The sequence below is a fragment of the Marmota flaviventris genome, chromosome 11 (genome assembly GCF_047511675.1).
Source record: "Marmota flaviventris isolate mMarFla1 chromosome 11, mMarFla1.hap1, whole genome shotgun sequence".
Taxonomy (NCBI): Eukaryota; Metazoa; Chordata; class Mammalia; order Rodentia; family Sciuridae; genus Marmota; species Marmota flaviventris.
Genome location: NC_092508.1, coordinates 112,163,668 through 112,176,643, shown reverse-complemented (window position 1 = coordinate 112,176,643; position 12,976 = coordinate 112,163,668). Strand labels below are relative to the sequence as shown.

Sequence of the window (12,976 nt, the reverse complement as noted above, 5' to 3'; positions counted from 1 at the left end):
GAAGGGGGACTAGGTATTTCAAATTGTGAGGCATCAGACTGAGAAATACAATGCTAAGCTAGCTGGGTATGGAGAATAGGGTCCCTCATATTTAACTGTAGGATCAGGATCACAGAAGATATGTAAGAAAATAAACCATTTACTGGGTACATTTTTAAAAGATGATCATGGGTAGAACTTGGTCAGAAGTCATCATTATCACACCCTACCCACACGCCCACACACATTACTTCACTTTTACCTTTTCCTCACTTTAGCAGTCAAGCCAACATTCACTCCGCAAGGTGCATCCTTGCATGAAGAGAAAGGACTGAGCCATAGTACCCTGGGGATCACAATGCACAGATCTTTGCCTAGCTTATGGCAGAAACTAGCAAAGGAATGGCAGAGTTCAGGAACATCTCTGTCTCTTTTCTCTCACAAACAAATAACTAGAGATTTCAATTATAAATTGATGGATGAAATGAACTTGGGAGTATTGGGCCAAATATTTGGAACACTGAAAATATAAATGTCCAACAGCCTAATGTCTTATTTCTTTTTTATCTTTGTTTTTGTTTTTAATGCTGTGGATTCAGCCCAGGGGCTTAGTCCTTTCCTAAGTTGTAGAGGCTGGCTTGTATCAGCCTCCAGAGACACTGGGATTACAGTCATGCACCACAACACCTTGCTAAGGTTTTATTTAATTATTTGCACAAGAGCACTTTTTTCGTGTAATATAACCTACTGAATGCTCTCAAATTTTTGCACTTTGTGAAAAATTCAAAGAGAGAGCTTATTATCTTTATATTAACAAACTTAAAGGATATGAATTTTTCTTATGCCTTGACTTCTTTTCAATTAATAAAATAAGGTTAGGACATAGTTTTCTAGTTTCTTTATTCTTTTTTTTGTGTGTGGGGGGGTATACAAGGGATTGGTCCCAGTATCACTCAACCACAAATCCAGTTCGACAGTCATGTTTAATTTTTTTTTTAGAAACAGGGTCTCACTGAGTTGTATAGGTCGCTATTAATTTTCTGAGGCTGTCTTTGAACTCATGAATTTCCTGGCCTCAGCCTCCCAAGCCATTGGGATTGCAGGTATGTGCCCACACTCCCAGTTTCTTCATTCTGTTGTAGTTGTCACTTTCTTTTGTTACATAAATTCAAGTTGAATAACAGTATGTTTAACAATACAGATATAGAGAAAAGCCAGTGATGTAGGTAAGCAATTGAACATATCCACCAGAAAGTATATTATATATTCACCATGGTGTATTACTCGGCCATCAATACCAACTCCTCTAATGGTCAGCAAAATAGATGAAATTGGATGATGTCATGCTAAGTGAAAAAATACACAATAGTGTCACATCTCATGTTAACTAATATAATATCATGTGCAAGTACAATAGTGATTAGTATGGCTGAGGAGTGTGTGGGTGCATCAAGGGCAGAAGAGGGTGTTTCGATATTATGAATACATGTATATGCATATATATAAACATCACTCTGAATCCCATAAGTATGTTCAATTGCTATGTGATGATAAAGCCCATCATCTCTCACAATTATCAAATTCTGCACTAAGAACACAATCCTGCTGTATTTTGGAATTTCCAGTATATGATGCAATATTATTGATGATGCTTCCTGATAACAACCTGGCTCTCCCTACACATCCATTCTATTTTCTTCCAGGCTCTGAAAATAGAGTATACAATGTATTTCTGCATCTGGATCATCTCACTTATCCTAAAGTCCTCCAACTTGTGTTATTGGAGAATATTCTTTTGTTTCTGGGGTTTCGACCCAGGGTTGCCTTACCAGTGACAGTGATCCACCATCATTTTCTTTTTCAGTTTTAAGACAGAATGTTACCAAACTACTAAGGCCGGCCTTCAAATTTTGGCAACACTGCCACATACATCATCCTTATTTTAAAGTTGAGTAATAAGTGAGGTGTGGAGGCACATTTCTTTTATCATGCTAGGGACTTGATAGGCTGAGGGAGGAGAATCACTATCTTGGATCCAGCCTCGCATCTTGGTGACACCCACTGCACCTTAAAAGTCCTTGTCTCAAAATAATTGTAAAAAAACTGAAAAGGTTATATATGTTGATACATTTGTGTATAAACACAATGATAAACCTCTCTTTCTCTATTATCTGTAATATATCATAGGTTCTTCTTCCTGAGTTACTCTTTGGAAATTTAGGTTGTGGATAGTACTGCAGTTAACTTGGGAGGGTAGATATTCCTAAAGACGGATTTTATTTCCTTCAATTGTTGAAGTGGTTAATTCAGCTGTCCATTTGAATGGATTGAGATACCTAGAGAATTGGTGTGGAAGATCTCTGCAGGTGTCTGTGAGTGTGCTTCCAGAAGGCTGAATCAGAAAGCATGGGGAATACCTGTAATGTACATATATATTGGTGTTCAATAGGTTTGATTTGGAAAAAAATCAAGAGAAGCAATCACTTGCTTATGCTTCAAGCTTCTTGAAGTCCCCTTTGTGGACTTGCACCATTGGCTCTACCGGGGTCTTTTTAAAAAAATTTATTTGTTTTAGTTAGTTATCCATGACAGTATAATGCATTTATATATTTTGATATATCATACATAGATGGGATATAATTTCTCATTTGTCTGAGTATACATATTGTAGAATCACATGGGTCATACAGTCACATACATACATAAATAATGTCTGTTTCATTCTCTCTCTTATCCCCACATCCCCTGCCTTCCCCTCCTTTCACTTTCCTCTACCTAATGTAAGTTAATGCTATTCTTTTTTTCTTTTGCATTACAATTCTTAATACACATATATACCACAATTTTTGTATCTTTTTTTATGTAACGTATGTTGACACCCAATTCAAGTCTTCATACATGTATTTTGGATGTATGACACATTCTACCATCCTTGCTAATCCCCATCCCCCTCCCTTTTCCTCCCACCCCTCTGCCCTATCTAGAATTCATCTATTCTTCCTATGCTCCCCCTGCATACTCCACTGTAAGTCAGCCCCCTTATGTCAGGGAAATATTCGGCATTTGTTTTTTTGTTTGTTTGTTTGTTTTTAGAGGGGGGGCATTGGCTAACTCCACTTACCATTATCTTCTCCAACTCCATCCATTTACATGCAAATGCCACAATTTTATTCTTTTATTGCTGAGTAAAATTCCATTGTGTATATAGGCCACATTTTTTTTTAACTATCCATCCACTGAAGGGCATCTATGTTGGCTCCATAGTTTAGCTATTGTGAATTGTGGTGCCATAAACATTGATGTGGCTGTGTCCCTGTAGTATGATGTTTTTAAACCTTTGTGCTTAGACTGAGCTGAGGGATAGGTGGGTCAAAGGGAGGTTCCATTTACATATTTCCAAGGAATCTCCATACTACTTTCCAAATTGGCTGCACCAATTTGCAGTCCCATCAGCAGTGTATGAGTGAACCTTTTCCCCACATCCTCGCCAACACTAATTGTTGTTTGTCTTCATAATAGCTGCCATTCTGACAGGAATAAGATGATATCTTAGAGTAGTTTTGATTTACATTTCTCTGATTCCTAGAGATGATGAGCATTTTTTCATATATTTATTGATTGTATATCCTCTCCTGAGAAGTATCTGTTCAGGTCGTTAGCCCACTTGTTGATCAGGTTATTTGTTTTTTCATCTACCAGGATCATTTAAGTCCTCTGTCCTGGACCACAGCTGCTTCATTTGTTTCCTCATATTGTGAAGATTCCAGCTTCTTGGACTGAGCTTTTACCAGTTTCCCAGTGTTACCATCCTGTAGGCAAACATTTGGTGACTATTACTCCCATGATTATGTGAGTAAATATAATAAGCTCCCTTCTGTATACACATGTACATTTTTTATGTATTCTATTTTTCTGAAGAATCCTAAAAATACAGGCATATTCTCAATATCTGGGTCATATTACATCTCTAGTTCTAATTTTTTGAAAAACCCCCTTATAGTTTTTTTTTTTTTTTTTTTTTTTTTTTTTTTTTTTTTTTTTTTTTTTTTTAATGTCTATTCAAATTTACATTCCTGGCAAGGATGTCCAAGTGTTTCCTTTTCTGCATATCCTCTGCAGTATGTGTTACCTACCAACATTTTGAGGAATGAGCCCACAAGCATGTGGTTATATCTCATTGTGATATAACCTGAAATCATAAAAATTCCAGAAGAAAATGATAATTTTTTTGAATTGGTGTTGGCAATGGGTTTAGATAGAACATGCTGAGAATGTTCAAGGAGAACATGCTGTGAATGTGCAAGGAAAACAGCTGAGACTATATAAAGGTAAAAATGTTTCTATATAGCCAAGAAATCAACCAATAAAATGTAAAAGTAGACTGTGGGTTAAAGAAAATTATTGCAGCCCCATGTCTGATAAAAGCTCAACATCCAAAATATATAAAACTTACACAACTCACCAAAATTTAATAAAAACCCTTCATAACCTAATTTAAATATGGTAAAATACTTAGATTCTGCCCTAAAAAAAGTGTACAAAGACATATGAAAGTTACTCAAGATCACGTATTAGGCTACATAAAATGATAATTTATCTTTTCTGCTTCATTTGTCTCACAGGATTATGGGTGCACCCTCTCCATCCTGCACAGGCCATCCTGAGATCAATTCTCAAAATGCCAGGTTCTCATTTTCCCACATTATGCTTCCTCAAAATTCCATCTTAATTGCCAAGAAAGTCTCGAGCCTGGAAAACAACAAAATATAGATAAATTACTAGATAATCATCAACTTTGAAAATTACTTCAGAAATCAATAGAATACATTAGTAGATCCAGATGTAAAGAAATATAAAATAGACCTACAAATCAACATTTAACTTTACAACTGCTCAAAAAATACTTGCAGTTATGCTGATATGGGAGCACATGCCACTAGTCTTCACTACCTCGAGGCCACAGCAGGAGGAGGACTTAGGCTAAGGAATTTGAGGCCAACCTGGCAAAAACCCAGCTCTAAAAATTGACCCACCAAAAAAACAAACAGTAATAACATTTTTAAAAGGAGTCTTCACGGGTGATTTCTATGAAACATGTAATAAGGATCAGTAACAATAACTCATGATCACGTCTAAATGTAGAAGAAGAAAATTGACTAAATCTTTCTGTAAGGCCAGAAATGCCAGCTAACACAGCATAATAATGGAAATTGCAGACCATCTTTTTATAGATGTTGATGCAGATATTCAAAACCCCTAGCAAACTGAGAACAACAACAAAAAGAATGATTGGACTTCATGACCAAGAGGGAAATTATCATATGGGAAGTTTCCAAAAATCATTTTGATAGAGCAAAGCTCTGGCAAATCACTTACCAAATTACTGTAAAACCTATGGCCAATTATGACCAGAGGAAAATTCTTTTTCAATCCTCTTAACGGCAGCTATGAACTGTTTTCATATTTAAAGGTGCGAACTGAAATGTTTCACAATTTAGTTTTAGAAAAAAAAAATGTATGCTTTTCTGACTTCTAAATATTGTTTGAGAATATTAAATGGGATTTTCATCAAAAATCAAATAGCATATGCAGATGATACTATTATTTCTATAATGTTTCTTGGCAATTTTCATGAACTAATGAAACATAACAATTAGTTCAATCATGTCATGAGTTAAATGGTCAACATTAAATCATTTAAATTATATACAGTAGGAATGAGCAGTGTAAAATCACAAATATAGGAAAAATAATCTAAATGAAAGTATTAACAAAAGAATTGTTCACTGCAAAGTAAAAAGTAAAGGTGAAAGTAAAATGCATAAAAGATCATGGAAACAAAATGGGAAAACTGTTAATATTCAATGAATAAAAGTTTGATTTGGGGTTTTAAGGGTTGATGGGCTTCCTCCAGACTACTGCACGGGGCAGAGCCGGATCTCCTCCTCTCATCTGGCCTGGAACAGTGCCGGGCTTCCTCCTCCGGTCTGATATATATTCTATATATGTCAGTTAAGTTATTAATTGTGTTATTGAGCTCCATAGTTTCTTTATTCAACTTTTGTTTGGAAGATCTATCCAGTGGTGAGAGAGGTGTATTAAAGTCACTCCAGATCACGTTGTGGTCGATTTGACTCTTGAACTTGAGAAGAGTTTGTTTGAACATAGGTGCACCATTGTTTGGGGCATATATATTTATGATTGTTATGTCTTGTTGCCGTATGGTTCCCTTGAGCAGTATGAGATGTTCTTCTTTATCTATTTTGATTAACTTTGGCTTGAAGTCTACTTTATTTATTATAAGTATGGAGACCCCTGCTTGCTTTCAAGGTTCATGTGAGTGGTATGTTTTTTCCCAATCTTTCACCTTCAGTCTGTCTTTTCCTGAGTCTCCTGGAGGCAGAATATTGTTGGATTTTTTTAAATCCAGGCTACTAGCATATGTCTTTTGATTGGTGTGTTTAAACCGCTAACATTTAAGGTTACTATTGAGGCATGGTTTGTATTTCCAGCCATCTTTGTTTATTTTGACTTGAAGTGTTAATTATTGTTTAATTTTTAATTGGTATCTACATATAGGATCCAGCATTTTAATCGAACATGTATAGTGATCAAATCTGTGCAATTTCTACCTTCTAAAATATCATTTTGATGTTTGAAACCTGTGAACTCTTTTTAGAATGTCCACAGTCTAAAAATTACTTGTACAATTCAAACTATGGGCTATAAAACCTAAGAGTTACTTTTTCCTCTTAACTGCTTTTTGGCACTCCTTGCCAACTGTCTCTTAAAACAGATATAAAAAGCTTTTCTCATTTGTGGTTCTTTGTGATCAACTTTTTCAGCATCAACATATGAGTGCCAAAATACAGGATTTGTGAAATATGAAAAATCACTAGAAAAAGACAGTCTCCCATGGTAAATCCAGAAAAGAAGAATATAAATTTAAAAATTGTAAACTATAATCCCAGTGCCTTGGGAGGCTAAGACAGGAGGATGGTGAGTTCAAATCCAGCAACAGCAAGGCCCTGAGCAACTTGGTGAGATGCTGTCTCTAAATAAAATACAAAATAGGAGTGGGAATGTGGCTCAATGGTTGAGTGCCCAGGAGTTTAATCCCTGGTGTCCCCCCCCCAATATATTAGGGTTCACATTTAATCACTAGGCCTTAGTTATTTTTTGGTGAGATCTATAAATAATTGGCATATGCCAATTCTTATGAATTTATTTTATGTAAGTCAAATATTATATAAATATTTTTATAGTATAAGCTTAAATTGCATGTAAAAAAATAACTTAAAAATTCTTTTAGGTGAGGCTGAAAGCCTGAAATCCCATTGGCTCAGGAGTCAGAGAATTGCAAGGCCAAAGTTCAGTAACTTAGCAAGATTTTCCTCCAATATAAAAAATGGCTGGTGATATAGTTTAATGACTAAGTGCCCTGGGTTCAATCTGTGGAACAAAGGAAAGGAGGAAGATTTTATAATTGCCTTGTATCAACAACAAAAACAAATGTGAAATTTAAAACCAAAAACTGCATTCTATCAATTTTCTGTGACACACAGAATCTGCTTTAATTCATTTTAAACATTTGAATCTTACACAATCCAAGTTTTCTAACACTCAATAAGTGACATGTTTTAATCACATGTGTCTCCAGGCCATTGGATGAATTTAAGATCAGTGTAGCTGAGGAATCTGAAGTCATACAAACTGGAGTGTGCAGGTGCCAAGAATTTGCAGTAATAGTCAAGAACTCATGGATGGGTTGTTCATTACCTTGAAACTGTTTGAAAATTGTTTTCTGATGGTAAATTTCTATGTCAGTATTGGGAAAAACTTAGACCCTTTCCTGATAGTATGCTTCAAAGAAAGGGACACAATTTCATGCAATAATGAGGATAACTAATCTTCATACAGGTAATGCCAGGAGAAAGCACAGTCTGGTCATTCTGCTAGCTCCAGTTTTGAACCACAATCATCCCTAAATGATGTGCATCAAGTATATATGATTAAAATTGTGTAAATGTACCATGGTAGTGTTGTGAAGAAATATCAATAGTAATGTCCATCCTGAGCTATGTACCTTCCCAGCTGTGCACATTAAGCCTGGCACAACATAGTCCAGGAGATCATGAGACATAACACAAGCTCTCTGACATCAGGGAGGTAATCTGAGAAACACCCCTCAAACAAGGGTCTACGGAGTGATGCTTCTAGCTTGGTCCATGGATGCCCTATAATACTGGGCACTCATGTCCTTTATGCACTGGAGAAATCAAACTGCCCCCTAGAGTGGGCATTCTGTGTGGAAGGGAATCTAACACAGACTTCTGAAATAGGTTACATTTGAAGAATTCACATGTGGAAAGAGGAAGGTATGGCCAACTGAGGAAATGAGAAAAAACTGATCACACATGAAAAAGAAATTTTCAAAAAAAATCAGAAGTAAGTTTGTTAGAGCTGATAGTAAAGACTCCCTTTAGTATCTGGATCCAGGAAAGAGTCATGTTAGATATGGTGCTGTCACTAAAGTCAGAGGTAGCTGTATGATACATGCACCATCATCTGTGTTGCAACCATCTAGTGAGGACTGCTAAGTCAGTCGACATGAACTGGTGGTCAGGACAAATGTAGAGAGAATTATAGGAGAAGGACACCCCACTGTAATTTAGGGTTATTTGGATCCTCTTGGTGGGCACATTCCATGGTGAAAGTGAGAGGAAGGAACATCACTTTTCCCATATGCAGTGTGAGCACCATCCTGTTCATAAGGGATGATGAAATAGGATCTGTCACCCCTAACAACACATGTGCAGACTTACAGCTTGGGGTTGTCCTCATCTCACAGCTCAGCTTCACCACTACAGCCAACCCTCCCCATGTCCCCTTCGTATTCAGTAACATAAAATCAGACAAAAGGGAGATGGAGAATTGAGACTGGTCTTGCTTCAAGCAAGTGGGCTTGGGACTGATGTCAGCCTCAGCAGAAACCTCTTACTTGTGGCTCTTTGTGTGCTGGGAATCTATAAATAGCACTAGGGAGAAATGACTGACACCTCAGAGAGGGTGACACCATCACCCAGCACCTCTGCTGCAAAACACACCCTCCAGTAACATGACAAGGAAACCCTGGACAATACTTGACTGAATGAATGGCAGCTCTTTGTGAGAAGAAGATATGAGAACCATGGGTTGCTTTTGTAAATTGTCAGGGTTTGAAAATACAGCTCAGGGTTCACACTTACATCTATGATATTTATATTACTATTATTTTAAATTTCTCCTGAGAAAAGGAACTAGAAGAGAAATTGTTCTTTAAAGTCAGGAAAGAAGAAGCCCCAGAGGTGCTTCTCTGATGGCACAAGCGCATGGAGTACTGCATACAGGGCATAGTTTAACGGTGTCTGTGTGGCAGGCCACTCCCCATGCCAGGTGTGTGAGTGGCAAACTGCTTATCCCATCGGCACAACTCTGGGCACGAGGCCATGTGTTGCAGTCCCACTCTTTGTTCACTGCAAGGACAGTTAGCAGACATTACATTTGTGGCTGTCTATATTTTGCTTAGGCACTGCCTGAGTACATATACATAGTAACTGCACAATAAAATCAGGCCTGCTTCCTGATTGGTCTCTGGAGGACTTGATTGGAGACTCCACAGCCACACTCTCCTCTACTATGTTCTCTGGACATCCTCAGGGATGAGAGAGCCCATTGTCTTCTCTGCAGACCCCAAGCTCTCATTACTGGGAAATCCACACTATCCTGCAGGAGGGTCCATTTTCCCCAACTGATATTGCGATGGAAGAGTCAAAGTCTGCTTTCAGCTTTCCTGCTTTATCTTGTTCTGTGTGTCTTAGGGTCACATTTATCTTTGCATGCTAATGACATGAAAAATTGAATTGGAAAAAATCTGAAAGTGACCAGGGCAGGATGGATTTCAAGTGTCCTGAATGTTCCTCTAAGCAAAATTAAATTTACACATTTCCATTATTAGATATTGCAAAAGGTTTTTAGTGATTAAAACAGAATGGACTAATACATAAAAATATTCTTCCAAATTCTTGTGAATTATATTCACAGGCCTATAATTTGGCACCATGAATTGGAACTTACCAGAATATTTATTCGATTTTCTAAAATATTTAATGCACTTCCTTCTGATCACGGTCCCTTGTTTGACATTTACCAACTGAAAGTTCTTAACCATGTGAGATTCCATTCTATAAAATGAGGTTTTGAACATAGAACCTCATTTCCCTCTAAAGATTTCAAAATGTACAATTACTCAAATCATTATTGTTCTATGAGTTATGAAGATGACCAAAGCAAGATTATCAATCAAAATATTAAAACTTATTAATTACCTGGTAATAAGTATACAATTTAGTAGTGTTTAAAATCTCTACATGACATACCATATGTAAGTTATGTCCCATGAAGTTATTAAATTGAAAAATGAAAAACTAAAACTGGAATTCCCTATAAGAAAAATTGACTCATTTTAGCAGGATCTCAAAGAAAAAAACATCTTTAGAAGACAATATCCTCATTACACCATACAGAACATGGTCCTTTGGGCTCCAACAGTCCTAATGAGCTCAGAGGACCATGTTCTGTATGGTGCAATGAGGATATTGTCTTCTAAAGATGTTTGCTTCTTTGAGAAGCAAAGAAGCTACTGGGAAACCTCACTAGTAGACTGAATTTCCTCATCCAATGCCCTTTTAAGAATCCACACAAACTCTGCATCTGAAGATACAGAGGTACTTTGTCACCTGAATAAGCTGAGCAGAGCACAAACACTTGCAAGTTTTATGGAAAACATGTGTTTAAGTTCTGTCTCTGCATATTTGTAATTTTAATGTCTGTAGAAAGGCAAGAAGTTCCCACTGGAGAACACAGAATGGTGGCTTCCCCAGTGGGACATGTCATCTCTCTTAATTTTATTGTCTTCTCTGATGGATAACAGTAATCCAAGAGATCTGGGCTTCAAACAGTTAAAGTTTCCTGGACAGATCTGGAAAAGGATCTTGATTGACATTATTTTCTCATGTTGATAAGGAAACTTAAATTACTCTAATTCTGGTCCTAAAATCAAATTAGTCCAAACCTGTTCCACAACTTATAATGCCTCTACTTTGATGTGAGGGACTCCTGGCACCCCCATAATTTCCCTGAAGCCCTGAAGTGTGTGATGGGCCCCTCTTTCCTAGTTTGCACATGGAGCACACCTTCTTGGGGTTAGTGATGAAACCATCATCCTTTTGAAAGTGACAGTCCTGTGGCTCAAGCTCTAAGTGAAATATTAAAAATAAGAAAAGAAGAGGAAGAGCTATAGGTCACATGTTGTAGAAATCACAGGCAGATGGAATCTACTCAAAGCTGAGGCAGAGTCCGAGCTGGAGTCCATTTTTTAAAAACCAACATGATCAACTCCACCTTCTCTGAGAGAAACCCATGTAAAAAGCAGGCTCAGTCTCCTGGGTACTGTATATAAACATACATAAAAGCATTAAAGCGCCATATTAAAAAGGATCCCCGTTATCTGGAGTCAAAAGAAAGGACAGTCATTTCAAGCAGACCCACTTATGTTCCAGTTGTAGAAATCAGAAGATAGTTCTTGAACACTGCCATTATCAACATGGGAAGGGTTAGTACAAGGATGATAATGAATTAAACATTTGTTTCTTCTAGAGGTAATTGCAAACTTGGACTAAATGGAAATATATAAAATGAAAACTAATATCCACAGACAGAAATTCCACGTGGATGGGATGAGGGAGGTTGGAAAACTGAAGAAGAAAGTCAAAATAGTTGCCAAAGCATGAGACCTCCAAAGCCACATGAGAGGGAAACATAAAACAGGAAAAGGGTGCAAGTCATTGAACAAGTATTTCAGCATGTGAACAGTTAGACACATCAAGGGCAGAGGAAAAGTATCCCCTCAGGCAGTCCCCATCCTGGACCAGCCACATGAAAGTTTTGTGCCTTTGGTGAATCAGGCTCCGCCTTACTCCCTGGCATAGCCCATTAATCACCAACGTGCCACCTGGAATACTGTCCCTCATATACACTCACTTCATTAGAGGCTTCTGAATGAGCCATGGCAGAGGGTTGGCCAGTACTCCCAACTTTGTGGAGCCAAGAAGAGCTCTTTGCAGAGGTGGAGAATTGCAGACCACACCTTTGTTGTAATGTGGAATTGCTGGGTAACTAGGTGTTGTTGAGTCCAATCTCTTTGTAGCCCTGATTTTTAATAAAGAGGAAAATAATTTTATTTCTAATTGTGAGGATTAGGCCAAAACATACTGAACAAGTGGGTTCCAACCAGTTAAAGAAGGTTTTCTGGGGAGTTGGGCACAGTGGTATTTGCCTGTAATCTCAGCAGCTTGGAAGGCTGAGGAAGGAGGATCATGAGTTCAGAGCCAGCCTCAGTGAAAAAAAATTTACTAAGCAAATCAGTGAGATCCTGTCTCTACATAAAATAGGGATAGGGATGTGGCTCAGGGGTTGAGTGCCCCTGAGTTCAATCTTCATGATCGTACCCCCCTCAAAAAGAAGAATGTCTGGGGAGTGAGTCTCAGGTGTTGGATTTATAACAGCTTTCATGGAGGTTCTAAAGTGTAGAACTAGTATAGAATAAGTGTTATGGGCCAAGCTCTGGGTTGGATGTGCATGCATTTGAATCCAGGCTTTTATATTTATTTATTTATATATATATATATATACAGATTTGATGTTGATCTATTTATGGGATGTTTCCTACACAAGGCATGTATGTGCATTAGTTAAAGTCTGAAATAGTAGATTCATATTTTAAATAATCTGCAGCTACATATTGAAAAATAATAGTCATCAGAAAATCATGTATGAGAAGCTAGATCATTTCATGACTCTTTAGAACATGTAGATCTATAAGGCAAGATATTAAGAGAAACAATAAAACTGAAACATTCATGAACTTAGGATACCATTTAAAAATCTGAGGTGAATG

At 37.3% G+C, this 12,976-nt stretch overlaps 1 long non-coding RNA gene across 1 annotated transcript in view; it reads right to left on the bottom strand.

Annotated features, from left to right (window-relative positions):
- Positions 1–970: 970 nt before the first annotated feature.
- Positions 971–12,976, bottom strand: part of LOC139707722 (uncharacterized) — a 29,309-nt gene continuing 17,303 nt past the window's right edge. The window contains exons 4-5 of the long non-coding RNA XR_011709188.1: positions 4,600–4,728; positions 971–3,788 (exon numbers count right to left, since the gene is read on the bottom strand). This is a non-coding gene — a long non-coding RNA (uncharacterized lncRNA). The remainder of the gene's footprint in view (positions 3,789–4,599; positions 4,729–12,976) is intronic.